The 27,191-nt window shown below is 51.4% G+C and overlaps 1 long non-coding RNA gene across 2 annotated transcripts in view; it reads left to right on the top strand.

Moving 5' to 3' along the window:
• LOC132207844 (uncharacterized) overlaps window positions 1-27,191 on the top strand; it is a 150,214-nt gene that overhangs the window by 82,590 nt on the left and 40,433 nt on the right. For both annotated transcript variants that reach the window (XR_009443905.1, XR_009443904.1), the window contains exons 3-4: window positions 17,879-18,251; window positions 23,564-23,728. This is a non-coding gene — a long non-coding RNA (uncharacterized LOC132207844). The remainder of the gene's footprint in view (window positions 1-17,878; window positions 18,252-23,563; window positions 23,729-27,191) is intronic.

Raw genomic sequence — 27,191 nt, 5'->3', positions numbered from 1 at the left:
ACTGGGTGAAATGGGATGCAGTGACTGAGGGAAATGGGATGCAGTGACTGAGTGACATGAGCTGCAGTGACAGAGGTACTGGGAAGGAGTTTCTGAGTTAATAGGGAATCAGTGCCCGAGCGGGCATGGGGTGCAGTGACTGAGGGAAATGGGATACAGTGCCTGACCGAAAAGGGACGCACTGACTGAGTGAAATGGGATGCAGTGACTGAGGGATATGGGATGCAGTGACTGAGGGACATGGGATGCAGTGACACACGGACATGGGATGCAGTGACACACGGACATGGGATGCAGTGACACACGGACATGGGATGCAGTGACTGAGGGAATTATTATGCAGTGACTGAGTGAAATGGGATGCAGTGACTGAGTGAAATGCGATGCAGTGACTGAGTGCAATGCGATGCAGTGACTGAGTGAAATGTGATGCAGTGAATGATGGAAATTGGATGCAGTGACAGAGTGACATGAGCTGCAGTGTCTGATGGAAATGGGATGCAGTGACTGAGGGAAATGGGATGCAGTGACTGATGGAAATGGGATGCAGTGAGTGTGGGAAAGTGAATTCATCGTCTGTGAGATACGGGAAACAGTGACTGAAAGAATTTTGATGCAGTGACTGTGGTGAAGGAGATGCAGTGATTGAGTAAATGGGATGCAGTGACTGAGTGAAATGTGATGCAGTGACTGAGTGAAATGTGATGCAGTGACTGAGTGAAATGTGATGCAGTGATTGAGTGAAATGGGATGCAGTGACTGAGGGAAATGGGATGCAGTGACCGAGTGAAATGAGATGCAGTGACTGAGCGAAATGGAATGCAGTATTTTTGGGAAGTAGGATGCAATCACTGATTGAAATGAGATGCAGAGACTGTGGGAAAGGAGATGCTGTGTCTATGGGATATGGGATACAGTGAGTGTCGGAAATTCAATGCAGCGTCTGTGAGATACGGGAACCAGTGACTGATGGAAATGGGATGCCGTGACTGTGGTGAAGGAGATGCAGTGATGGAGTGAATTGGGATACAGTGACTGAGTGAAATGTGATGCAGTGACTCAGTGAAATGTGATGCAGTGACTCAGTGAAATGGGATGCAGTGACTGAGTAAAATGGGATGCAGTGACTGCGTGAAATTGGATCCAGTGACTGCGTGAAATGGGACGCAGTGACTCAGTGAAATGTGATTCAGTCACTGAGTGACAGGTGATTCCGTCACTGAGTGAAATATGATGCACTCACTGAGTGTACTGTGATTCAGTCACTGAGTGAACTGTGATGCAGTGGCTGAGTGAAATAGGATGCAGTGGCTGAGTGAAATGGGATGCAGTGGCTGAGTGAAATGGGATGCAGTGACTGAGTGAAATGAGATGCAGTGACTGAGTGAAATGCGATGCAGTGACTGAGGTACTGGGAAGGAGTGACTGAGTTAATCGGGATGCAGTGCCCGAGCGGGCTTGGGGTGCAGTGACTGAGTGAAATGGGATGCAGTGATTTAAGGAAAGGAAATGCAGTGTCTGTGGGAAATGGAATGCTGCGACTGAGGGAAATGGGATGGAGTGACTGACGGAAATTGGATGCAGTGACTGAGTGAAATGGGTTGCAGTGACTGAGTGAAATGGGATGCAGTGACTGAGTGAAATGGGATGCAGTGACTGAGGAAAGTGGGATGCAGTGACTGAGTGAAATGGGATGCAGTGACTGAGTGAAATGGGATGCAGTGACTGAGTGAAATGGGATGCTGTGACTGAGGGAAGTGGGATGCTGTGACTGAGGGAAGTGGGATGCTGTGACTGAGGGAAATGGGATGCAGTGCCCGAGTGAAATGAGATGCAGTGACTGAGCGAAATGGGATGCACTATTTTTGGGTAGTAGGATGCAATCACTGAATGAAATGAGATGCAGAGACTGTGGGAAAGGAGATGCTGTGTCTATGGGAAATGGGATACAGTGAGTGTCGGAAATTGAATGCAGCGTCTGTGAGATAGGGGAACCAGTGACTGATGGAAATGGGATGCTGTGACTGTCGTGAAGGAGATGCAGTGATGGAGTGAATTGGGATGCAGTGACTGACTGAAATGTGATGCAGTGACTGAGTGACATGTGATGCAGTGACTGAGTGACATGTGATGCAGTGGCTGAGTGAAATGGGATGCAGTGACTGAGTGAAATGAGATGCAGTAACTGAGTGAAATGAGATGCAGTGGCTGAGTGAAATGCGATGCAGTGGCTGAGGTACTGGGAAGGAGTGACTGAGTTAATCGGGATGCAGTGCCCGAGCGGGCTTGGGGTGCAGTGACTGAGTGAAATGGGATGCAGTGATTTAAGGAAAGGAAATGCAGTGTCTGTGGGAAATGGAATGCTGCGACTGAGGGAAATGGGATGGAGTGACTGACGGAAATTGGATGCAGTGACTGAGCGAAATGGGATGCAGTGACTGAGCGAAATGGGTTGCAGTGACTGAGTGAAATGGGTTGCAGTGACTGAGTGAAATGGGATGCAGTGACTGAGGAAAGTGGGATGCAGTGACTGAGTGAAATGGGATGCAGTGCCCGAGTGAAATGGGATGCAGTGCCCGAGTGAAATGAGATGCAGTGACTGAGCGAAATGGGATGCACTATTTTTGGGTAGTAGGATGCAATCACTGATTGAAATGAGATGCAGAGACTGTGGGAAAGGAGATGCTGTGTCTATGGGAAATGGGATACAGTGAGTGTCGGAAATTGAATGCAGCGTCTTTGAGATAGGGGAACCAGTGACTGATGGAAATGGGATGCTGTGACTGTGGTGAAGGAGATGCAGTGATGGAGTGAATTGGGATGCAGTGACTGAGTGAAATGTGATGCAGTGACTGAGTGAAATGTGATGCAGTGACTGCGTGAAATGCGATGCAGTGACTGCGTGAAATGCGATGCAGTGACTGCGTGAAATGCGATGCAGTGACTGCGTGAAATGCGATGCAGTGACTGCGTGAAATGCAATGCAGTGACTGCGTGAAATGGGATGCAGTGACTGCGTGAAATGCAATGCAGTGACTGCGTGAAATGGGATGCAGTGACTCCGTGTAATGGGACGCAGTGACTCAGTGAAATGTGATTCTGTCACTGAGTGAAATGTGATTCCGTCACTCTGTGAAATATGATGCACTCACTGAGTGTACTGTGATTCAGTCACTGAGTGAACTGTGATTCAGTCACTGAGTGAAATAGGATGAAGTGGCAGAGTGAAATGGGATGCAGTGACTGAGTGAAATGGGATGCAGTGACTGAGTGAAATGAGAAGCAGTGACTGAGTGAAATGAGAAGCAGTGACTGAGTGAAATGAGAAGCAGTGACTGAGTGAAATGGGATGCAGTGACTGAGGGACATGGGATGCAGTGACTGAGGGACATGGGATGCAGTGACTGAGGGACATGGGATGCAGTGACACACGGACATGGGATGAAATGACTGATCGAAATGGGATGCAGTGACTGCGTGAAATGTGATGCAGTGACTGAGTGAAATGCGATGCAGTCACTGAGTGCAATGTGATGCAGTGACTCAGTGAAATGTGATGCAGTGACTGAGGGACATGGGACGCAGTGACACACGGACATGGGATGCAGTGACACACGGACATGGGATGCAGTGACACACGGACATGGGATGCAGTGACACACGGACATGGGATGCAGTGCCTGATGGAATTGGGATGCAGTGACTGCGTGAAATGCGATGCAGTCACTGAGTGCAATGTGATGCAGTGACTGCTTGAAATGGGATGCATCACTGAGTGCAATGGAATGCAGTGACTGGGTGAAACGGGATGCAGTCACTGATGGAAATTGGATGCAGTGACAGAGTGACATGAGCTGCAGTGTCTGAAGGAAATGTGATGCAGTGACTGAGGGAAATGGGATGCAGTGACTGAGGGAAATGGGATGCAGTGAGTCTGGGAAAATGAATTCATCGTCTGTGAGATACGGGAAACAGTGACTGATGGAAATGTGATGCAGTGACTGTGGTGAAAGGAGATGCAGTGATTGAGTAAATGTGATGCAGTGACTGAGTGAAATGTGATGCAGTGACTGAGTGAAATGTGATGCAGTGACTGAGTGAAATGTGATGCAGTGACTGAGTGAAATGTGATGCAGTGACTGAGTGAAATGTGATGCAGTGTCTGATTGAAATGCGATGCAGTGACTGAGTGAAATGCGATGCAGTGACTGAGTGAAATGCGATGCAGTGGCGGAGTGAAATGCGATGCAGTGGCGGAGTGAAATGCGATGCAGTGGCGGAGTGAAATGCGATGCAGTGGCGGAGTGAAATGCGATGCAGTGGCGGAGTGAAATGCGATGCAGTGGCGGAGTGAAATGCGATGCAGTGGCGGAGTGAAGTGCGATGCAGTGGCGGAGTGAAGTGCGATGCAGTGGCGGAGTGAAGTGCGATGCAGTGGCGGAGTGAAGTGCGATGCAGTGGCGGAGTGAAGTGCGATGCAGTGGCGGAGTGAAGTGCGATGCAGTGGCGGAGTGAAGTGCGATGCAGTGACTGAGTGAAATGAGATGCACTGACTGATGGAAATTGGATGAAGTGACAGAGCGACATGAGCTGCAGTGACTGAGTGAAATGAGAAGCATAGAATGCACTGTCTGTGAGATACGAAAACAGTGACTGATGGAAATGGGATGCAGTGACTGTGGTGAAGGGGATGCAGCGACTGAGTGAAATGGGATGCAGTGACTGACTGAAATGCGATGCAGTGACTGTGTGAAATGGGATGCAGTGACTGTGTGAAATGGGACGCAGTGACTCAGTGAAATGTGATTCCGTCACTGAGTGAAATGTGATTACGTCACTGAGTGAAATATGATGCACTTACTGAGTGAGTGTACTGTGATTCAGTCACTGAGTGTACGGTGATTCAGTCACTGAGTGTACGGTGATTCAGTCACTGAGTGTACTGTGATTCAGTCACTGACTGAACTGTGATTCAGTCACTGACTGAACTGTGATTCAGTCACTGACTGAACTGTGATTCAGTCACTGACTGAACTGTGATTCAGTCACTGACTGAACTGTGATTCAGTCACTGAGTGAACTGTGATGCAGTCACTGAGTGAAATGGGATGCAGTGACTGAGGGACATGGGATGCAGTGACTGAGGGACATGGGATGCAGTGACTGAGGGACATGGGATGCAGTGACACACGGACATGGGATGCAGTGACTGAGGGAATTGGGATGCAGTGATTGCGTGTAATGGAATGCAGTGACTGAGCGAAATGCGATGCAGTCACTGAGTGCAATGTTTTGCAGTGACTGAGTGAAATGCGATGCAGTGACTGCTTGAAATGGGATGCAGTGACTGATGGAAATTGGATTCAGTGACAGAGTGACATGAGATGCAGTGTCTGATTGAAATGTGATGCAGTGACTGGGGGAAATGGGTTGCAGTGACTGGGGGAAATGGGCTGCAGTGCCTGAGTGAAATGGGATGCAATGCCTGAGTGAAATGGGATGCAGTGACTGATTGAAATGGGATGCAGTGACAGAGGGAAATGGGATACAGTGCCTGACCGAAAAGGGACGCACTGACTGAGGGACATGGGATGCAGTGACTGAGGGACATGGGATGCAGTGACTGAGGGACATGGGATGCAGTGACTGAGGGACATGAGATGCAGTGACTGAGGGTAATGGGACGCAGTGACTGAGGGCAATGGGATGCAGTGACTGAGGGACAGGAGGTGCCGTTACTGAGGGAATGGAGATACAGTGACTGTGGAAAGGAGATGCAGTGACTGTGGGAAATGGAATGCTGTGACTGAGGGTAATGGGATGCACTGTCTCAGTTCAATGAGATTCACTGTCTCAGTTAAATGGGCTGCAGTGACTGAGTGAAATGGGATGCTGTGACTGAGTGAAATGGGATGCAGTGACTGAGGGAAATGGGATGCAGTGACTGAGGGAAATGGGATGCAGTGACGTGGGAATTGGGTTGCAGTGACTATAGGAAAAGGTTGCAGTGACTGAGGGAAATGGGATGCAGTGACTGAGGGAAATGGGATGCAGTGACTGAGGGAAATGGGAGGCAGTGACTGAGGGAAATGTGATGCAGTGACTGTGGGAATTGGGTTGCAGTGACTATAGGAAAAGGTTGCAGTGACTGAGGGTAATGGGATGCAGTGACTGAGGGTAATGGGATGCAGTGACTGAGTGAAATGGGATGCAGTGACTGAGTGAAATGGGATGCAGTGACTGAGTGAAATGGGATGCAGTGACTGAGTGAAATGTGATGCAGTCACTGAGTGAAATGTGATGCAGTCACTGAGGGAAATGAGATGCAGTGACTGAGGGTAATGTGATGCAGTGGCTGAGTGAAATGCGATGCTGTGACTGCGGAAGGGACATGCAGTGACTGAGTGAAATGGGCTGCTGTGACTCGGTGAAATGTGATGCAGTGACTGAGTGAAATGGGATGCAGTGACTGAGTGAAATGGGATGCAGTGACTGAGTGAAATGGGATGCAGTGACTGAGTGAAATGGGATGCAGTGACTGAGTGAAATGGGATGCAGTGACTGAGTGAAATGGGATGCAGTCACTGAGTGAAATGGGAAGCAGTCACTGAGGGAAATGAAATGCAGGGACTGAGGGTTATGAGACGCAGTGACTGAATGAAATGTGATGCAGTGACTGTGGGAAATGGGATGCAGTGACTTAGTGACATGAAATGCAGTGACTGAGGGAAAGGAGATGCAGTGACTGTGGGAAATGGGTTGCAGTGCCTGAGTGAAATGGGCCGCAGTGCCTGAGTGAAATGGGCCGCAGTGCCTGAGTGAAATGGGCCGCAGTGCCTGAGTGAAATGGGCCGCAGTGCCTGAGTGAAATGGGCCGCAGTGCCTGAGTGAAATGGGCCGCAGTGCCTGAGTGAAATGGGCCGCAGTGCCTGAGTGAAATGGGCCGCAGTGCCTGAGTGAAATGGGCCGCAGTGCCTGAGTGAAATGGGCCGCAGTGCCTGAGTGAAATGGGATGCAGTGCCTGAGTGAAATGGGATGCAGTGCCTGAGTGAAATGGGATGCAGTGCCTGAGTGAAATGGGACGCAGTGCCTGAGTGAAATGGGACGCAGTGCCTGAGTGAAATGGGACGCAGTGCCTGAGGGTAATGGGACGCAGTGCCTGAGGGTAATGGGGTGCACTGACTGAATGAAATGCGATGCAGTGACTGTGGGAAATGGGATGCCGTGACTGTGGGGAATAAGGGATGGGGACTGAGGGTAATGCGATGCAGTGACTGAGTGAGATGCGATGCAGTGACAAAGGAAAGGACATGCAGTGACTATGGGAAATGGGATGCACTGACTGAGTGAGATGGGGTGCCGGGACTGTGGGGAGTAGGGTGTGGTGACTGATGGAAATTGATTTACTGTCTCAGTTGAACAGGATTCACTGTCTCCGTTAAATGGGATGCAGTGACTGAGTGAAATGTTATGTAGTGACTGATTGAAATGGGATGCAGTGACTGATCGAAATGAGTTGCAGTGACAGAGGGAAATGAGATGCAGTGAATGAGGGACAGAAGGTGCCGTGAATGAATGAAATGAGGTGCCATGACTGAGGGAAAGTAGATGCAGTGACTGAGAGAAAGGAGATGCAGTGACCGTGGGAAATGGATTGCAGTGACTGAGGGAAATGGGATGCAGTGCCTGAGTGAAATGGGCTGCAGTGCCTGAGTGAAATGGGCTGCAGTGCCTGAGTGAAATGGGATGCAGTGACTGACTGAAATGGGATGCAGTGCCCGAGTGAAATGGGCTGCAGTGCCCGAGTGAAATGGGCTGCAGTGCCCGAGTGAAATGGGCTGCAGTGCCCGAGTGAAATGGGCTGCAGTGCCCGAGTGAAATGGGCTGCAGTGCCCGAGTGAAATGGGCTGCAGTGCCTGAGTGAAATGGGCTGCAGTGCCTGAGGGATAATGGGATGCATTGACTGATGGAAATGGGATGCAGTGACTGAGGGAATTGAGATGCAGTGACTGAACGAAATGAGATGCAGTGACAGAGGGAAATGAGATGCAGTGACAGAGGGAAATGAGATGCAGTGACAGAGGGACAGGTGGTGCCGTGACTGAGGGACAGGTGGTGCCGTGACTGAGGGACAGGTGGTGCCGTGACTGAGGGACAGGTGGTGCTGTGACTGAGGGACAGGAGATGCCATGACTGTGGGAAATGAGATGCAGTGACTGTGGGAAAGGAGATGCAGTGACTGTGGGAAATGGGTTGCAGTGACTGTGAGAAAAGTTTGCAGTGACTGTGGGAAAAGGGAGGCAGTGTCTGAGTGAAATGGGATGCAGTGACTGAGTGAAAAGGGATGCAGTGACTGAGTGAAAAGGGATGCAGTGACTGAGTGAAAAGGGATGCAGTGACTGAGTGAAATGGGCTGCAGTGCCTGAGTGAAATGGGATGCAGTGACTGACTGAAATGGGATGCAGTGACTGACTGAAATGGGATGCAGTGACTGAGGTACGTGGGCTGCAGTGCCCGAGTGAAATGGGCTGCAGTGCCCGAGTGAAATGGGCTGCAGTGCCCGAGTGAAATGGGCTGCAGTGCCCGAGTGAAATGGGCTGCAGTGCCTGAGTGAAATGGGCTGCAGTGCCTGAGGGATAATGGGATGCATTGACTGATGGAAATGGGATGCAGTGACTGAGGGAATTGAGATGCAGTGACTGAACGAAATGAGATGCAGTGACAGAGGGAAATGAGATGCAGTGACAGAGGGAAATGAGATGCAGTGACAGAGGGAAATGAGATGCAGTGACTGAGGGACAGGTGGTGCCGTGACTGAGGGACAGGTGGTGCCGTGACTGAGGGACAGGTGGTGCCGTGACTGAGGGACAGGTGGTGCCGTGACTGAGGGACAGGTGGTGCCGTGACTGAGGGACAGGAGGTGCTGTGACTGAGGGACAGGAGATGCCATGACTGTGGGAAATGAGATGCAGTGACTGTGGGAAAGGAGATGCAGTGACTGTGGGAAATGGGTTGCAGTGACTGTGAGAAAAGTTTGCAGTGACTGTGGGAAAAGGGAGGCAGTGTCTGAGTGAAATGGGATGCAGTGCCTGAGTGAAATGGGATGCAGTGACTGAGGGTCATGGGACGCAGTGCCTGAGTGAAATGGGATGCAGTGACTGACTGAAATGGGATGCAGTGCCCGAGTGAAATGGGCTGCAGTGCCCGAGTGAAATGGGCTGCAGTGCCCGAGTGAAATGGGCTGCAGTGCCCGAGTGAAATGGGCTGCAGTGCCTGAGGGATAATGGGATGCATTGACTGATGGAAATGGGATGCAGTGACTGAGGGAATTGAGATGCAGTGACTGAACGAAATGAGATGCAGTGAAAGAGGGAAATGAGATGCAGTGACAGAGGGAAATGAGATGCAGTGACAGAGGGAAATGAGATGCAGTGACAGAGGGAAATGAGATGCAGTGACTGAGGGACAGGTGGTGCCGTGACTGAGGGACAGGTGGTGCCGTGACTGAGGGACAGGTGGTGCCGTGACTGAGGGACAGGTGGTGCCGTGACTGAGGGACAGGTGGTGCCGTGACTGAGGGACAGGTGGTGCCGTGACTGAGGGACAGGAGATGCCATGACTGTGGGAAATGAGATGCAGTGACTGTGGGAAATGAGATGCAGTGACTGTGGGAAAGGAGATGCAGTGACTGTGGGAAATGGGTTGCAGTGACTGTGAGAAAAGTTTGCAGTGACTGTGAGAAAAGGGAGGCAGTGTCTGAGTGAAATGGGATGCAGTGACTGAGTGAAAAGGGATGCAGTGACTGAGTGAAAAGGGATGCAGTGACTGAGTGAAAAGGGATGCAGTGACTGAGTGAAAAGGGATGCAGTGACTGAGTGAAATGGGCTGCAGTGCCTGAGTGAAATGGGCTGCAGTGCCTGAGTGAAATGGGCTGCAGTGCCTGAGTGAAATGGGCTGCAGTGCCTGAGTGAAATGGGATGCAGTGACTGACTGAAATGGGATGCAGTGACTGAGGTACGTGGGCTGCAGTGCCCGAGTGAAATGGGCTGCAGTGCCCGAGTGAAATGGGCTGCAGTGCCCGAGTGAAATGGGCTGCAGTGCCCGAGTGAAATGGGCTGCAGTGCCTGAGGGATAATGGGATGCATTGACTGATGGAAATGGGATGCAGTGACTGAGGGAATTGAGATGCAGTGACTGAACGAAATGAGATGCAGTGACTGAACGAAATGAGATGCAGTGACTGAACGAAATGAGATGCAGTGACAGAGGGAAATGAGATGCAGTGACAGAGGGAAATGAGATGCAGTGACAGAGGGAAATGAGATGCAGTGACTGAGGGACAGGTGGTGCCGTGACTGAGGGACAGGTGGTGCCGTGACTGAGGGACAGGTGGTGCCGTGACTGAGGGACAGGAGGTGCTGTGACTGAGGGACAGGAGATGCCATGACTGTGGGAAATGAGATGCAGTGACTGTGGGAAAGGAGATGCAGTGACTGTGGGAAATGGGTTGCAGTGACTGTGAGAAAAGTTTGCAGTGACTGTGGGAAAAGGGAGGCAGTGTCTGAGTGAAATGGGATGCAGTGACTGAGTGAAATGGGATGCAGTGACTGAGGGTCATGGGACGCAGTGACTGAGGGTCATGGGACGCAGTGACTGAGGGTCATGGGACGCAGTGACTGAGGGTCATGGGACGCAGTGACTGCGGGAAAGGAGATGCAGTGACTGAGGGAAATGAGATGCAGTGCCTGTGTGAAATGGGATGCAGTGCCTGAGTGAAATGGGATGCAGTGACTGTGGGAAATGGGATGCAGTGACTGTACGAAAAGGTTGCAGTGATTGAGTGAAATGCGATGCAGTGACTGAGGGAAAGGAGATGCAGTGACTGTGGGAAATGGAATGCTGTTACTGAGGGTAATGGGATGCTGTGACTGAGAGAAATGGGATGCTGTGACTGAGTGAAATGGGATGCAGTGACTGTGGGAAATGGGTTGCAGTGACTGTGGGAAACGTTTGCTGTGACTGTGGGAAACGGGAGGCAGTGACTGAGGGAAATGGGACGCAGTGACTGAGTGTAATGGGATGCAGTGACTGAGTGAAAAGGGATGCAGTGACTGAGTGAAAAGGGATGCAGTGACTGAGTGAAATGGGACGCAGTGACTGAGGGAAATGGGAGGCAGTGACTGAGGGACAGGAGGTGCCGTTACTGAGGGAAATGGATTGCTCTGACTGAGGGTAATGGGATGCACTGTCTCAGTTCAATGAGATTCACTGTCTCAGTTAAATGGGATGCAGTGACTGAGTGAAAAGGGATGCAGTGACTGAGTGAAATTGGAGGCAGTGACTGAGGGAAATGGGAGGCAGTGACTGAGGGAAATGGGAGGCAGTGACTGAGGGAAATGGGAGGCAGTGACTGAGGGAAATGGGAGGCAGTGACTGAGGGAAATGGGAGGCAGTGACTGAGGGAAATGGGAGGCAGTGACTGAGGGAAATGGGAGGCAGTGACTCTGGGAAATGGGATGCACTGACTGAATGAGATGGGGTGCTCAGACTGAGTGAAATGTGATGCAGTGACTGAGGGAAAGGAGATGCAGTGACTGACTGAAATGGGAGGTAGTGACTGAGTGAAATGAGAGGGAGTGACTGAGTGAAGTGGGAGGCAGTGACTGAGTGAAGTGGGAGGCAGTGACTGAGGGTAATGGGATGCAGTGACAGAGGGGAATGGGATGCAGTGACAGAGGGGAATGGGATGCAGTGACTGAGCGTAATGGGATGCAGTGACTGAGCGTAATGGGATGCAGTGACTGAGTGAAATGGGATGCAGTCACTGAGGGAAATGAGATGCAGTGACTGAGGGTAATGTGATGCAGTGACTGAGGGTAATGTGATGCAGTGACTGAGTGAAATGCGATGCTGTGACTGAGGAAGGGACATGGAGTGACTGAGTGAAATGGGGTGCTGAGACTGAGTGAAATGGGATGCAGTGACTGAGTGAATTGGGATGCAGTGACTGAGTGAAATGGGATGCAGTGACTGAGTGAAATGGGATGCAGTGACTGAGGGTAATGTGATGCAGTGACTGAGTGAAATGCGATGCTGTGACTGAGGAAGGGACATGGAGTGACTGAGTGAAATGGGGTGCTGAGACTGAGTGAAATGGGATGCAGTGACTGAGCGTAATGGGATGCAGTGACTGAGCGTAATGGGATGCAGTGACTGAGCGTAATGGGATGCAGTGACTGAGTGAAATGGGATGCAGTGACTGAGTGAAATGGGATGCAGTGACTGAGCGAAATGTGATGCAGTCACTGAGGGAAATGAGATGCAGTGACTGAGGGTAATGTGATGCAGTGACTGAGTGAAATGCGATGCTGTGACTGAGGAAGGGACATGGAGTGACTGAGTGAAATGGGGTGCTGAGACTGAGTGAAATGGGATGCAGTGACTGAGTGAATTGGGATGCAGTGACTGAGTGAAATAGGTGGCTGAGACTGACGGTAATGGGATGCAGTCACTGAGTGAAATGGCATGCAGTGACTGAGTGAAATGGGATGCAGTGATTGAGGGAAATAAGATGCAGTGACTGAGGGAAATGAGATGCAGTGACTGAGGGAATGGAGATGCAGTGACTTGGAAATGGAATGCTGTGACTGAGGGCAATGGGATGCTGTGACTGAGTGAAATGGGTGGCAGCGACTGTGTGAAGTGGCAGGCAGTGACTGTGTGAAGTGGCAGGCAGTGACTGTGTTGAATTGGGAGGCAGTGACTCGGTGAAATGGGATGCAGTGACTGAGTGAAGTGGGAAGCAGTGACTGAGTGAAATGGGAAGCAGTGACTGAGTGAAATGGGAAGCAGTGACTGAGTGAAATGGGAAGCAGTGAGTGAGGGTCATGGGATGCAGTGAGCGAGGGTCATGGGATGCAGTGACTGAAGGAAATGGGATGCAATGACTGAGTGAATATGATGAAGTGGCTGAGTGAAATGGGATGCAGTGGCTGAGTGAAATGGGATGCAGTGGCTGAGTGAAATGGGATGCAGTGGCTGAGTGAAATGGGATGCAGTGACTGAGGAAAATGAGTTGCAGTGACTGAGCGAAAAGAGATGCAGTGACTGAGGGTCATGGGATGCATCGTCTCAGTTCAATGAGATTCACTGTCTCAGTGAAATGGGACGCAGTGACTGAGGGAAATGTGATGCCGTGACTGGGGAATAGGGTGCGGTGACTGATGGAAATGGATTCACTGTCTCACTTGGATACGATTCACTGTCTCCTGCTCAGACGGACTGGCCCCCGCAGCCCTGACCCGCTCAGAGGGACTGGCTTCCGCCGCCCTGACCCGCTCAGAGGGACTGGCCCCCGCAGCCCTGACCCGCTCAGAGGGACTGGCCCCCGCAGCCAGAGCCGTTCAGAGGGACTAGCCTCCGCTGCCCTGACCCGCTCAGAGGGACTGGCCCCCGCAGCCCTGACCCGCTCAGAGGGACTGGCCCCCGCAGCCAGAGCCGCTCAGAGGGACTTGCCCCCTGCAGTCCTGACCCGCTCACTGCGACTTGCCCCCCGCAGACCTGACCCGCTCACTGCGACTTGCCCCCCGCAGCCCTGACCCGCTCACTGCAACACTGCCCCCCGCAGCCCTGACCCGCTCACTGCGACTTGCCCCCCGCAGCCCTGACCCGCTCACTGCGACACTGCCCCCGGAAGCCCTGACCCGCTCACTGCGATTTGCCCCCCGCAGTCCTGACCCGCTCACAGGGACTGGCCCCCCGCAGACCTCACCCGCTCACAGGGACTGGCCCCCGCAGCCCTGACCCGCTCAGAGGGACTGTCCCCCGCAGCCCTGACCCGCTCACTGCGACTTGCCCCCCGCAGCCCTGACCCGCTGACAGGGACTGGCCCCCCGCAGACCTCACCCGCTCACAGGGACTGGCCCCGGCAGCCCTGACCCGCTCACTGCGACTTGCCCCCCGCAGCCCTGACCCGCTGACAGGGACTGGCCCCCTGCAGCCCTGACCCGCTCACAGGGACTGGCCCCCGCAGCCCAGACCCGCTCACAGGGACTGGCCCCCGCAGACCTGACCCGCTCACTGCGACTTGCCCCCCGCAGTCCTGTCCCGCTGACAGGGAGTTGCCGCCCGCAGTCCTCTCCTGCTCACAGGGACTGGCCCCCGCAGCCCTGACCCGCTCACTGCGACTTTCCCCCCGCAGTCCTTTCCTGCTGACAGGGACATGCCCCCGCAGGTCTGACCCGCTCAGAGGGACTGGCCGCCGCAGCCCTGACCCGCTGAGATGGACTGGCCCCCGCAGCCCTGACCCGCTCACAGGGACTGTCCCCCGCAGCCCTGACCCGCTCAGAGGGACTGGCCCCCGCAGCCCTGACCCGCTCAGAGGGCTGGGCCCCCGCAGCCCTGACTCCGCTCACTGCGACTTGACCCCCGCAGTCCTGTCCCGCTCACTGCGACTTGCCCCCCGCACCCCTGACCCGCTCACTGCGACACTGCCCCCCGCAGCCCTGACCCACTCACGCGGACTGTTCCCCCGCTGCCCTGTCCCGCTGACAGGGACTTGCCCTCGCAGCCCTGACCCGCTCACTGCGACTTGACCCTTGCAGTCCTGTCCCGCTGACAGGAACTGGCCCCCGCAGCCCTGACCCGCTGACAGCGACTGGCCCCCGCAGCCCTGACCCGCTCAGAGGGACTGGCCCCCGCAGCCCTGACCCGCTGACAGGGACTGGCCCCCGCAGCCGTGACCCGCTCACAGGGACTGGTCCCCCGCAACCCTGACCCGCTCAATGCGACATTGCCCCCCGCACCCCAGACCTGCTCACTGCGACTTGTCTCCCGCAGCCCTGACCCGCTATGAGGGCCTGCCCCTGCAGCCCTGACCCGCTCGCAGGGAATGGCCCCCGCAGCCCTGACCCGCTCTCTGCAACTTGACCCCCGCGGACCTGACCCGCTCACAGGGACTTGCCCCTTGCAGTCCTGACCCTCGCACTGCGACCTGCTCCCCGCAGTCCTGACCCGCTCACAGTGACCTGCCCCTTGCAGTCCTGTCCCGCTGACAGGGACTTGCCCCGGCAGCCCTGACCCGCTCAGAGGTACTGGCCCCCGCAGCCCTGACCCACTCACAGGGACTGGCCCCCGCAGCCCTGACCCGCTCTCTGCGACTTGCCCCACGCATCCCTGAGCCGCTCACTGCGACTTGCCCCCCAAAGCCCTGACCCGCTCACAGGGACTTGCCCCTTGCAGTCCTGACCCGCTCACTGCCACCTGCCCCCGCAGTCCTGTCCCGCTGAAAGGGACATGCCCATTGCAGTCCTGACCCGCTCACTGCGACCTGCCCCCCCCGCAGTCCTGACCCGCTCACTGCGACACTGCCCCCCGCACCCCTGACCCGCTCACTGCGAATGGCCCCCCGCAGCCCTGACCCGCTCACTGCGACCTGCCCCCCGCAGCCCTGACCCGCTCACTGCGACACTGACCCCCGCAGTCCTCACCCGCTCAGGGGGACCGGCCCCTCGCAGCCCTCACCCGCTCACGCAAACCGGCACCCCGCAGCACTGACCCGCTCACTGCCACCTGCCCCTTGCAGTCCTGTCCCGGTGACAGGGACTGGCCCCTGCAGCCCTGACCCGCTCACAGGAACTGGCCCCCCGCAGCCCTGACCCGCTCACTGCGACTTGCCCCCCCGCACACCTGACCCGCTCACTGCGACTTGCCCCCCCGCAGACCTTATCCGCTCACTGCGACTTGCCCCCCGCAGTCCTGATCCACTAACTGCGACTGGCCCCCCGCCGCCCTGACCCGCTCAGGGGGACCGGCCCCCCGCAGCCCTGACCTGCTCACGGGGACCGGCCCCCCACAGCCCTGACCCGCTCACTGCGACTTGCCCCCCGCAGCCCTGACCCGGTGACAGGGACTGGCCCCCGCAGCCCTGTCCAGCTCACAGGGACTGGCCCCCACAGCCCTGACCCGCTCACTGCGACTTGCTCCCTGCAGTCCTGTCCCGCTGACAGGGACTTGCCCCCGCAGCCCTGACCCGCTCATTGCGTCTAGCCCCCCGCAGCCCTGACCCGCTCACTGCGGCTTGCCCCCGGCAGCCCTGACCCGCTCAGGGCGACCGGTCCCCCGCAGCCCTGACATGCTCACTGCGACACTACCCCCCCGCAGCCCTGACCCGCTCACTGTGACTTGCCCCCCGCAGACCTGACCCGCTCACTGCGATTTGCCCCCCACAGCCCTGACCCGCTCACTCCGACTTGCCCCCGCAGCCCTGACCCGCACACTGCGACTTGCCCCCCGCAGCCCTGTCCCACTGTCAGGGACTTGCCCCCCGCAGCCCTGACCCGCTCACTGCGACACTGCCCCCGCAGCCCTGACCCGCTCACTGCGACACTGCCCCTTGCACCCCTGACCCGCTCACTGCGACTTGCCCCCCGCACCCCTGACCCGCTGACAGGGACTTGTCCCCGCAGCCCTGACCCGCTCACTGCGACTGGCCCCCCGCTGATCGAAGTAATTGAAATGGAGATGCCAGGCCAGATGATGATTTGTACCTATATGACGGGGGAGTGGTCAGGCCCCAGACTCCAGCTTACGGTTGATGAACTGGAATCTCAGTTTTGACCAATCAACAAATCATGTGGGGCAGAGTTACCAGGGAATGCTGTGCTTCAGGAGGCAGTCACACACCTTAGATTAACTAGCTGAAACTCGGTCAGTGGCCAATGACAAAGATCAGGGCAGGTGGAAGGATCCAGGATGTAGTGCAGAAGGAACCTTGGCCTTTGATCTTATCGAACAGGTTTGAGATTCTTTCTTCCTGTGTGGATGAGAGTGCAGGGTATAGGGAAGATGAGTAAACTGACTGTAGCACTGTGGTACAGTGGGGACATTCAGGAGGGGATAAAAAGTGAAATGTAGTTATAATCAGAGGTAGTATAGTTAGGAGAATGAACACTGTTCGTTGTGACCAGGATCGGGAGTCTCGAAAGTAGTGTTGCCTGCCTGGTGCCCAGGTTCAGAATATTCCATCTCGGCTACAAAGGAACTTGAAGTGGGAGGAGTAGAAATCCAGCTATCGTGGTCCACACAGGTACCATTGATATGGAAGAAAGAGGAAAGAGGTTCTGCTGAGGGATTATGAGCACCGAGGTGCTGAGGTGAGAAAGCAGAACCAGAATGGTAATAATCTCTGGATTATTATCTGAGCAATTTGGCACGGTGTGAACATAATTATAGATGGACATTGTTCAAATGGTGGCATGGCAGAAATGTGTTTGAATTCATGGGACATTGGCATCGGTATGGGGAAGGAGGGAGTCGTTCTGGTGTTATAGGCTCGACGAGAATCATATTGGGACAAGTATCCTCGCAAAATACAGAGCTAGGTCTGGGGCTAGGGCGTAAAAATAAAAAGTGTGGAGTGGGTGAGCTCAGTTGCATGGAAAATTGTGGAAAAAGTTAGAAGCTGGTAAGTGCTCAGCAAAGTTTCCAGAGCAAGTAATAGGACAAAAAGAATGGAAATGGTCAGGAGTCTCACTTCAGCTGCAGCAGATAAGAAGGGTGGCTGTAAATGCCAGACTGAAGATCTTGGATTGAATTGCAGGGAGTGTATGATACAAAGTGAATGAGTTTGTGATGCAGATTGAAATTGACAGATACATCACTCTGGGTATCACAGAGAGGTGGTTGTTAGGGGATAAGTGTTGGGAACGAAATAGCCAATGATTCATGTCCGATAGAAAGAACAGGCAAATGAACAGAGATAACAAGTGCGAGCAGCAGCGGAGGCAAGACGGACCCGGAAGACTGTAGCTAAGGTAAAGCAGTTTATTTTTAAAATTACTTACCAATAGCGGGCAGCGGTGTTTTTTTCCTCTTTCAGAGAAGGAGCGGGAGCACCGGAGGAAGTGACGAGGACTAGAGGGGCAGCCGGGAAGGAAAGCAGTGAGTATAAATACTCACCCTTCGACGCCAACGGCCATTTTGAGTGCGAGCAGCAGCGGAGGCAAGACGGACCCGGAAGACTGCAGCTAAGGTAAAGCAGTTTATTTTTAAAATTACTTACCGGTAGCGGGCAGCGGTGTTTTTTTTTCCTCTTTCAGAGAAGGAGCGGGAGCACCAGAGGAAGTGACGAGGACAAGAGGGGCAGCCGGGAAGGAAAGCAGTGACCATATATATCAGCAAGGCGGCAAAACCTGAGACTCTACAACTGTAGAGTCTCCCACCCGCCCTCCTCCTCTAACCTAGTTAATAAGGTAAGGTTCATTCTAAACTTTCTCTGTTGAACATAAGTTTGTTATTAATTTGTTATTATTACTTGAAGTAAGCTTTCTGCTTTAGTATTGAGTGGGTGTTCAGATAAGTGGGGTATGGATGCTAGGGCAGTTGCTTGCTCCTCCTGCAGAATGTGGCAGTTGGGAGATGTGGCACACGTCTCCGCTGGCAACATCTGCGGGAAGTGCACCCAGCTACAGCTCCTTGAAAACCGTGTTAGGGAAATGGAGCTGGAGCTGGATGAACTACGGATCATTCGGGAGGCAGAGGGGGGAATTGAGAGGAGTTATCGGGAGTTGGTCATTCCTAAGGCTCAGGACGAGGATAGATGGGTTACAGTTAGGGGGAGGAAGGGGACAGACAGACAGTGCAGAGATCCCCTGTGGGCATTCCCCTCAGCAATAAGTATACCGTTTTGGATACTGCTGGGGGGGATGACCTACCAGAGGAAAGCCATAGTAGTCAGTTCTCTGGCACTGAGCCTGACACTGTGGCAAAGAAGGGAAGGGGGCAGAATAGAAAAGTACTCGTGGTAGGGGACTCGATAGTTAGGGGAATCGACAGGAGATTTTGTGGGCAAGATCGGGATTCCCGGAAGGTATGTTGCCTCCCTGGTGCCAGGGTCCGGGACGTCTCCGATCGGGTGTATAAGGTTCTAAAAGGGGAGGGTGAACAGCCAGAAATCGTGTTATATATTGGCACAAATGATATAGCCAGAAATAGGTTAGAGGATATAAAAAGTGATTTCAGGGAGTTAGGATGGAAGCTGCAGAGCAGGACGAACAGAGTAGTGTTCTCTGGTTTACTACCGGTGCCACGAGATAGCGAGGTGAGGAACAGGGAGCGGGCGCAGCTGAACACGTGGCTACGCAGCTGGTGTAGGAGGGAGGGCTTCAGATATGTTGACAATTGGGATGCCTTCTGGGGAAGGTGGGACCTGTACAAGCAGGACGGGTTGCATCTGAACTGGAAGGGGACCAATGTCCTGGGTGGAAGGTTTGCTCGAGTAGTTCGAGAGGGTTTAAACTAGTATGGCAGGGGGGTGGGAACCTGAGCTGTATACCAGAGGTGAGCGTTGATGCAGGTGAGGCAGTAGCAAGAGGTAGACCAGCTAGTGGGAAGGATTTTCCTGGGAAGGAACCAAGGGATCGGTTAAAGTGTGTTTGCTTTAATGCAAGGAGTATCAGGAATAAAAGTGATGAACTTAGAGCATGGGTCAGTACCTGGTGCTATGATGTTGTGGCCATAACAGAGACATGGGTTTCTCATGGGCAGGAATGGTTGCTGGATGTTCCAGGGTTTAGAACATTTAAAAAGAATAGGGAGGGGGGAAAAAGAGGAGGGGGTGTCGCACTACTAATCAGAGAGGGTATCACAGCTACAGAAGCTTCCTTTGTCGAGGAAGATCTGCCTACTGAGTCAGTATGGGTGGAAATTAGGAACAGCAAGGGAGTAGTCACCTCGTTAGGGGTTTACTACAGGCCCCCCAATAGCAGCAGGGAGATTGAAGAAAGCATAGGTCGACAGATTTTGGAAAAGTGTGCACGCAGTAGGGTTGTTGTAATGGGTGACTTTAACTTTCCTAATATTGATTGGAACCTCCTTCGAGCAGAAGATTTGAATGGAGCTGTTTTTGTAAGGTGTGTTCAGGAGGGTTTCCTAACGCAGTACGTTGACAGGCCGACGAGGAGAGAGGCCATTCTGGACTTGGTGCTCAGAAACGAGCCGGGGCAGGTATCAGATCTTGTGGTGGGAGAGCATTTTGGTGATAGTGACCATAACTGCCTCACATTCTACATATCTATGGAGAAGGAGAGGATTAGGCAGAATGGGAGGATATTTAATTGGGGAAGAGGAAACTATGATGCGATTAGACATGAGTTAGGAAGCATGGACTGGGAGCAGTTGTTCCAGGGTAAGGGAACTATAGACATGTGGAGACGCTTTAAGGAACAGTTGTTGGGAGTGATGAGTAAATATGTCCCTCTGAGACAGGCAAGAAGGGGTAAGATTAAGGAACCTTGGATGACGAGAGCGGTGGAGCTTCTAGTGAAAAGGAAGAAGGTAGCTTACATAAGGTGGAGGAAGCTAGGGTCAAGTTCAGCTAGAGAGGATTACATGCAGGCAAGGAAGGAGCTCAAAAATGGTCTGAGGCGAGCCAGGAGGGGGCACGAGAAAGGCTTGGCAGAAGGAATCCGGGAAAACACAAAGGCATTTTACACTTACGTGAGGAATAAGAGAATGGTCAAAGAAAGTGTAGGGCCGATCAGGGATAGCATAGGGAACTTGTGTGTGGAGCCTGAGGAGGTAGGGGAAGCCCTAAATGAGTTTTTTGCTTCTGTCTTTACGAAAGAAACCAACTTTGTAGTGAATGAAGCCTTTGAAGAGCAGGTGTGCATGCTGGAATGGATAGAGATAGACAAAGCTGATGTGCTGAAAATTTTGTCAAACATTAAGATTGACAAGTCGCCAGGCCCGGATCAGATTTGTCCTCGGCTGCTTTGGGAAGCGAGAAATGCAATTGCTTCGCCACTTGCGAAGATCTTTGCATCCTCGCTCTCCACTGGAGTCGTACCTGAGGACTGGAGAGAGGCAAATGTAATTCCTCTCTTCAAGAAAGGAAATAGGGAAATCCCCGGCAATTATAGACCGGTAAGTCTCACGTCTGTCGTCTGCAAGATGTTAGAAAGGATTCTGAGGGATAAGATTTATGACCATCTGGAAGAGCATGGCTTGATCAAATACAGTCAACACGGCTTTGTGAGGGGTAGGTCATGCCTTACAAACCTTATCAAGTTTTTTGAGGATGTGACTAGAAAGGTTGATGAGGGTCGAGCTGTGGATGTGGTGTATATGGACTTCAGTAAGGAATTTGATAAGGTTCCCCATGGTAGGCTCATTCAGAAGGTCAGGAGGAATGGTATACAGGGGAACTTAGCTGCTTGGATACAGAATTGGCTGGCCAACAGAAGACAGCGAGTGGTAGTAGAAGGAAAATATTCTGCCTGGAAGTCAGTGGTGAGTGGAGTTCCACAGGGCTCTGTCCTTGGGCCTCTACTGTTTGTAATTTTTATTAATGACTTGGACGAGGGAATTGAAGGATGGGTCAGCAAGTTTGCAGACGACACAAAGGTCGGAGGTGTCGTTGACAGTGTAGAGGGCTGTTGTAGGCTGCAGCGGGACATTGACAGGATGCAGAGATGGGCCGAGAGGTGGCAGATGGAGTTCAACCTGGATAAATGCGAGGTGATGCATTTTGGAAGGTCGAATTTGAAAGCTGAGTACAGGATTAAGGATAGGATTCTTGGCAGCGTGGAGGAACAGAGGGATCTTGGTGTGCAGATACATAGATCCCTTAAAATGGCCACCCAAGTGGACAGGGTTGTTAAGAAAGCATATGGTGTTTTGGCTTTCATTAACAGGGGGATTGAGTTTGAGTCGTGAGATCTTGTTGCAGCTCTATAAAACTTTGGTTAGACCGCACTTGGAATACTGCGTCCAGTTCTGGGCGCCCTATTATCGGAAAGATGTGGATGCTTTGGAGAGGGTTCAGAGGAGGTTTACCAGGATGCTGCCTGGACTGGAGGGCTTATCTTATGAAGAGAGGTTGACTGAGCTCGGTCTCTTTTCATTGGAGAAAAGGAGGAGGAGAGGGGACCTAATTGAGGTATACAAGATAATGAGAGGCATAGATAGAGTCGATAGCCAGAGACTATTTCCCAGGGCAGAAATGGCTAGCACGAGGGGTCATAGTTTTAAGCTGGTTGGTGGAAAGTACCGAGGGGATGTCAGAGGCAGGTTCTTTATGCAGAGAGTTGTGAGAGCATGGAATGCGTTGCCAGCAGCAGTTGTGGAAGCAAGGTCATTGGGGTCATTTAAGAGACTGCTGGACATGTATATGGTCACAGAAATTTGAGGGTGCATACATGAGGATCAATGGTCGGCACAACATTGTGGGCTGAAGGGCCTGTTCTGTGCTGTACTGTTCTATGTTCTATGTTCTATGTTCTAACAAAGTGTGGAGCTGGATGAGCACAGCAGGCCAAGCAGCATCTCAGGAGCGTAAAAGCTGACGTTTTGTCAGGCAGCATCAGAGGCTGAGGAAAGTTGAGGTTTTGGGTCAGGACCCTTCCTGAGAAATGGAGGGTGGAAGGGAGCTCAGAAACAAATAGCGTGGAGGGGGAGGAGGTGCTGGGGAAGGTAGGTTGGATGGTAATAAGTGAGTACTATCCAGATTGGAACAGGTTTTCCCCAGGGGGGAATTAGTACGAATTCCAAATCACTCTCAAAATCTTAGTGACTGTTAACGTTGATGTTTTTTGTCTGTGTGTTTCAGTAATTGCATGACAGTTGAATGGTTCGTTGAGAGTGAGGAACCTATGGACTCTCACACACCAAGATGGAATTTAGTTCGAAGAGTGACTTCAAAATAGTTGCTTGCTTTTAAAATCTTGACCGTTTTTGCTGTCCAGTTGAATGAATTTGGCTTCATACTGCTTCAATAGGAATTAGTGTTTAAAAGGAACATATTTGTGAAACTTACAGTTCCGCAAGTTTTAGCATAAACTGGTGCAGCCTTTCGGTGCTTGCAAAAAGGCTCACTTGTCCGTTAATACCCAAGGAAAATTCGAATTTAAAAGTAAGTTCACCCGGTGTCAGGGAATTAAATGTTAATGTTGACTCGAATATAATTTTTAAAAAAGTCATATATTTGTGTAACACTGAACTCAAATTAAAATTTCGATTTGCTGGTTTTACGTTGGATTCATTTTAAATGAGGGTGAAGATCACTTTAAATCCAGCATATTTGTTAAGAAAAGAAATAGCATGTCAAATAAAATTAACTGCATGACTCTTCATAGCCCTATATGTAGAATTTCATTCCGAACTATGAGACAGTTGTGACCCCATACTACCTCAGTGCTCATGGCAAGAGCAAGACTCCTGTTTGACGTGCTGTGCACTGCATGGAATGGCGGCAACATCAGATTCATTGATGCTTGAGAATCAAAAGAATATGACGATAAGATTTAAAATCAAAATCTCATTGAACACTTCAAGGAACGTATTACAGGAAGAGGGGGAAAGCATGTATGACTAATAGAAGGTGGTGGCGCAGATCAAATAGACCTGTGTGCTAAAACTTAACACAAATTTCACATTGAATGGAACAGTTCAAACAGGCTGGAGGAAGCAGACATGCCAGCCCAAACTTTTTGAATTTGAGCGTTCTGTTCGTAAACATCAGCAAAATTGTGGGAAACATGTTTATTCTTTCTCTTTTATTGCACAGAACCATACGATGAGACTGTTTTGATGAGGAATTGAAAGATTATGTGTCCCATCCATTTGACTCACAGTTTGGTACCATGGGTTGGTACGATCTTCGTTGGAGAAGGAAAAGGGATGTTCCAGATACAGAAAATCGTCAAACCATTTACGACAAAGTCCGTTTCTGGTTAGTTTTAATTAATGCAGTTAACATTTTTAGCTCGACATGATTGCACAATGGAGTCAATAAGAAAATTCCATCTGATATTCCACATAAATTTTAAGTGGATATTAAAGCAGCTCATTTCTTTTTCACACTGTCTGCTGCTTTTAAGAATGGTTGTCTTGTTGTCAAAACGTTTAGCTTTGACTCCATGGCTGCTTCCATTAGCTCACATTGAAACACATGTTTCTTCAGCCAAAAATGCACGTTTACCCGGTGTAGCTTGACTAACCTTCCCCTGTGGTCTTTCCCCTGAAATCCCCTGCGGTCGCTCCCCTGAAAAACAACTATACCATTTTGGATACTGTTCCGGGGGACGAGTTGGCAGTGGGTATGCAGTAGGGTGCAGGTCTCTGGCACAGAGTCTGTCCCTCTTGCATAGAAGGGAAGCGGGGATAGGAAGAGAGTGATAGTCATTGGGGACTCAATAGTTAGAGGGACTGATAGAAGATTTGCCGGGAACGAAAGAGACTCACGATTGGTGTGTTGCCTACCAGGTGCCAGGGTCTGTGATGTCTCGGATCATGTGTTTAGGGTCCTGAGGGGAGAGGTTGACCAGCCCCAAGTCGTGGGACACGTAGGCACCAACGACATAGGTAGAAAGAGGGATAGGGATGTCAGGCAGGATTTCAGGGAGCGAGGGTGGAAGTTGAGAGCGAGAACAAACAGAGTGGTCGTCACTAGTTTGTCACCGTACCACGTGATAGCGAGGCAAAGAACAGGGAGAGATTTCAGCTGAAGACGTGGCTGCAGGGATGGTGCAGGTGGGAGGGCTTCAGGTACATGGACAATTGGGGTTCATTCTGGGGAAGGTGGGACCTGTACAAACAGGACGATATCCACTTGAACCAGAGGGGCACTAATATCCTGGGTGGGAAATTGGCCAGTGCCATTCGGTTGGATTTAAACGAGCTCAGAAGGGGGATGGGAAACTGAGGTGTAGTCCCAGTACACAGGAGGATGAGCGTAGGGAGGACATGGTCAGGACCTCACTGTCACAGAAGTGTGCTGGCAGACAGCAAGCTGGATTGAAGTGTGACGACTTTAATGCCGGGAGTATCCGGAATAATGTAGGTGAGGTTGCAGCTTGGATAGGTACCACGGACTTCGATGTTGTGGCCATTTCGGAGACATGGATAGAGCAGGGTCAGGAATGGATGTTGCAGGTTCTCGGGTTTAGATCTTTCATTAAGGTCTGGGAAGGTGGTAAAAGAGGGGGAGGTGTGGCTTTGTTGGTCAAGGACAGTATAACGGCGGCTGAAAGAACCTTTGAGGACTCGTCTACTGAGGCGGTATGGGCTGAGGTTGCCAAGGAACGTTTGTCGACTGAGTCAGTGTGGGTGGAAGTTCGGAACAACAAGGCAGCAGTCACTTCTCTGGGGGTTTTCTACGGACCCCAAATAGCAGTTGGAAGATCGAAGAACTCATTGGCCGGCAGATTGTTGGAAAGTGCAAACGTAGCAGGGTTGTTGTTATGGGTGACTTCAACTTTCCCAATATAGATTGAAACCTCCTCAGTGCAGATGGTTTGGATGGAGCCGTTTTTGTCAGGTATGTTCAGGAGGGTTTCCTGACTTAGTTTGTGGACAGGCCGACGAGGGGGGAGGCCATTTTGGATTTGGTGCTCGGCGATGAGCCAGGACAGGTGTCAGATCTCGTGGTGGGAGAACACTTTGGCGACAGTGACCGCAAGAGCCTCACACTTAGCATAGCCATGGAAAGGGAAAGGAGCAGTTACCAGGGGAAGATATTTCACTGGGGTCAAGGAAATTATGATACTATCAGACAGGAGTTGGGAAGTACAGATTGGGAGCAATTGTTCCACAGAAAGGGCGCGGCAGACATGTGGAGGCTGTTCAAGGAGCAGTTGTTGCGAGTGATGTATAAATTTGTTCCTCTGAGACAGGGTAGAAGGGGTAAGATTAAGGAGCCTTGGATGACGGGTACAGAGGTGCTTCTTGTCAAAAAGAAAAGGCAGCGTACGTAAGGTGGAGGAAGTGAGGGTCTAGCACAGCTTTAGAGTATTACAGGCCTGCTGGGAAGGAGCTCAAAAGATATTGCCTGTACAATTGTGACCTGTTACAACCTTTGTGTCCACGCTTGCTCATTCAATGGTGTCAAGATGCCAGCAGTGAGTGGACCTTCTCCATCCCCGAATGCTGTCAGCTCACATAAGACATAGTCCTTACTTAAAATCTTCTGATCAACCAAAGTTCATTGTAATGGACATTTTAGTTATCTGTCATGAAACGAAAACTGATTCTGACTGGCATGACCTGCAGTGCAAATGAATATCATCTGCGAAACGAGATTCCTTATGGGCTTGCAGCCGCTACAAATAATTGCTTTTCAAAGACGTTGCACACATACATTTTTTTCTCCTATTACCTTAGATTATTTTTTTGTTTATGCATGTTGTGTGGGTTTCCAGTCAGGCCCATAAACACAGGTTGATGCAGTCACTGTTACAACAGGGTATTGAAGGAGAATTTGTGATCTTTGGAGTTTCATTCCAGTGTCTGAAGGAGTGCATCATCAAGCCACTTCAGAGCACTACTGGCGACAAATTGTTGCAAGTTTTCAAGTGTTACCGATGGTCACATAAAATATGGCCTTTTTGTTGTTGCGCTATTCATCTTAACTGCACCATATCTAGTATTTCGGCTTGGAAACTATTTCAATTTTTTTGATTGACTTATTCAAAATCATTTCTGATTGTTGTCATGATATCTACAATATGTTATTTTGATTGGAAATGGAGGATTGGATCTGTCTTAATGGAAATAATGTATGCGCTTATAAAACCCCTTCTGGGCAAGGTAGTTGCTCACTGGTTAGAGCTGCTCATGCACTGGGGAGCCAGTTGAGATTCCAGTCTTGGGTAACTATCTGTGTGGAATTGACACGTCCTCCCCGCGTCTGCGAGAGGCTTCTGCCAGGTGCTGCAGTTTCCTCCCATTGTTCAAAGATGTGCAGGTCCTTATATGTGATTTGTGAAGCATTTCTTAAATGTTTCAATCCTGCCAGCATCCAGTGCCTTGGACAAAATAACTGGAGATGAATAAAAGATACTGTGCCTTTTGACACCATTTCCTGCTGGATTTTCATCAATCCTGCTTTATATCGGTGACAACTTCCATGACCTCTTTTGATGCTATGTCTGAATTGACAGTCTAGTTCCAAATATTTGTTGTGCAGTATTTCAAGGTCTCTGTTACAGCATACCCATGAATGTCCACTTCAAAAGATACTTCCATATCATAGAATCCCTCCAGTGTGGAAACAAGCCCCTTTTGACCCAAGAAGTCCACAGCCACCCTCCAAAGAGCATCTCACCCTGACTCATCCCCCGACCCTTTCCTCAGTAACCCTACATTTCCCATGACTAACACACCTAATCTGCACATCCCTAAACACAATGGGCAAG

Source organism: Stegostoma tigrinum, unplaced genomic scaffold (genome assembly GCF_030684315.1).
Source record: "Stegostoma tigrinum isolate sSteTig4 unplaced genomic scaffold, sSteTig4.hap1 scaffold_177, whole genome shotgun sequence".
Classification (NCBI taxonomy): Eukaryota; Metazoa; Chordata; class Chondrichthyes; order Orectolobiformes; family Stegostomatidae; genus Stegostoma; species Stegostoma tigrinum.
The sequence above is the reverse complement of the archived record's forward strand: the minus strand, read 5'-3'. Positions and strand labels throughout refer to the sequence as shown.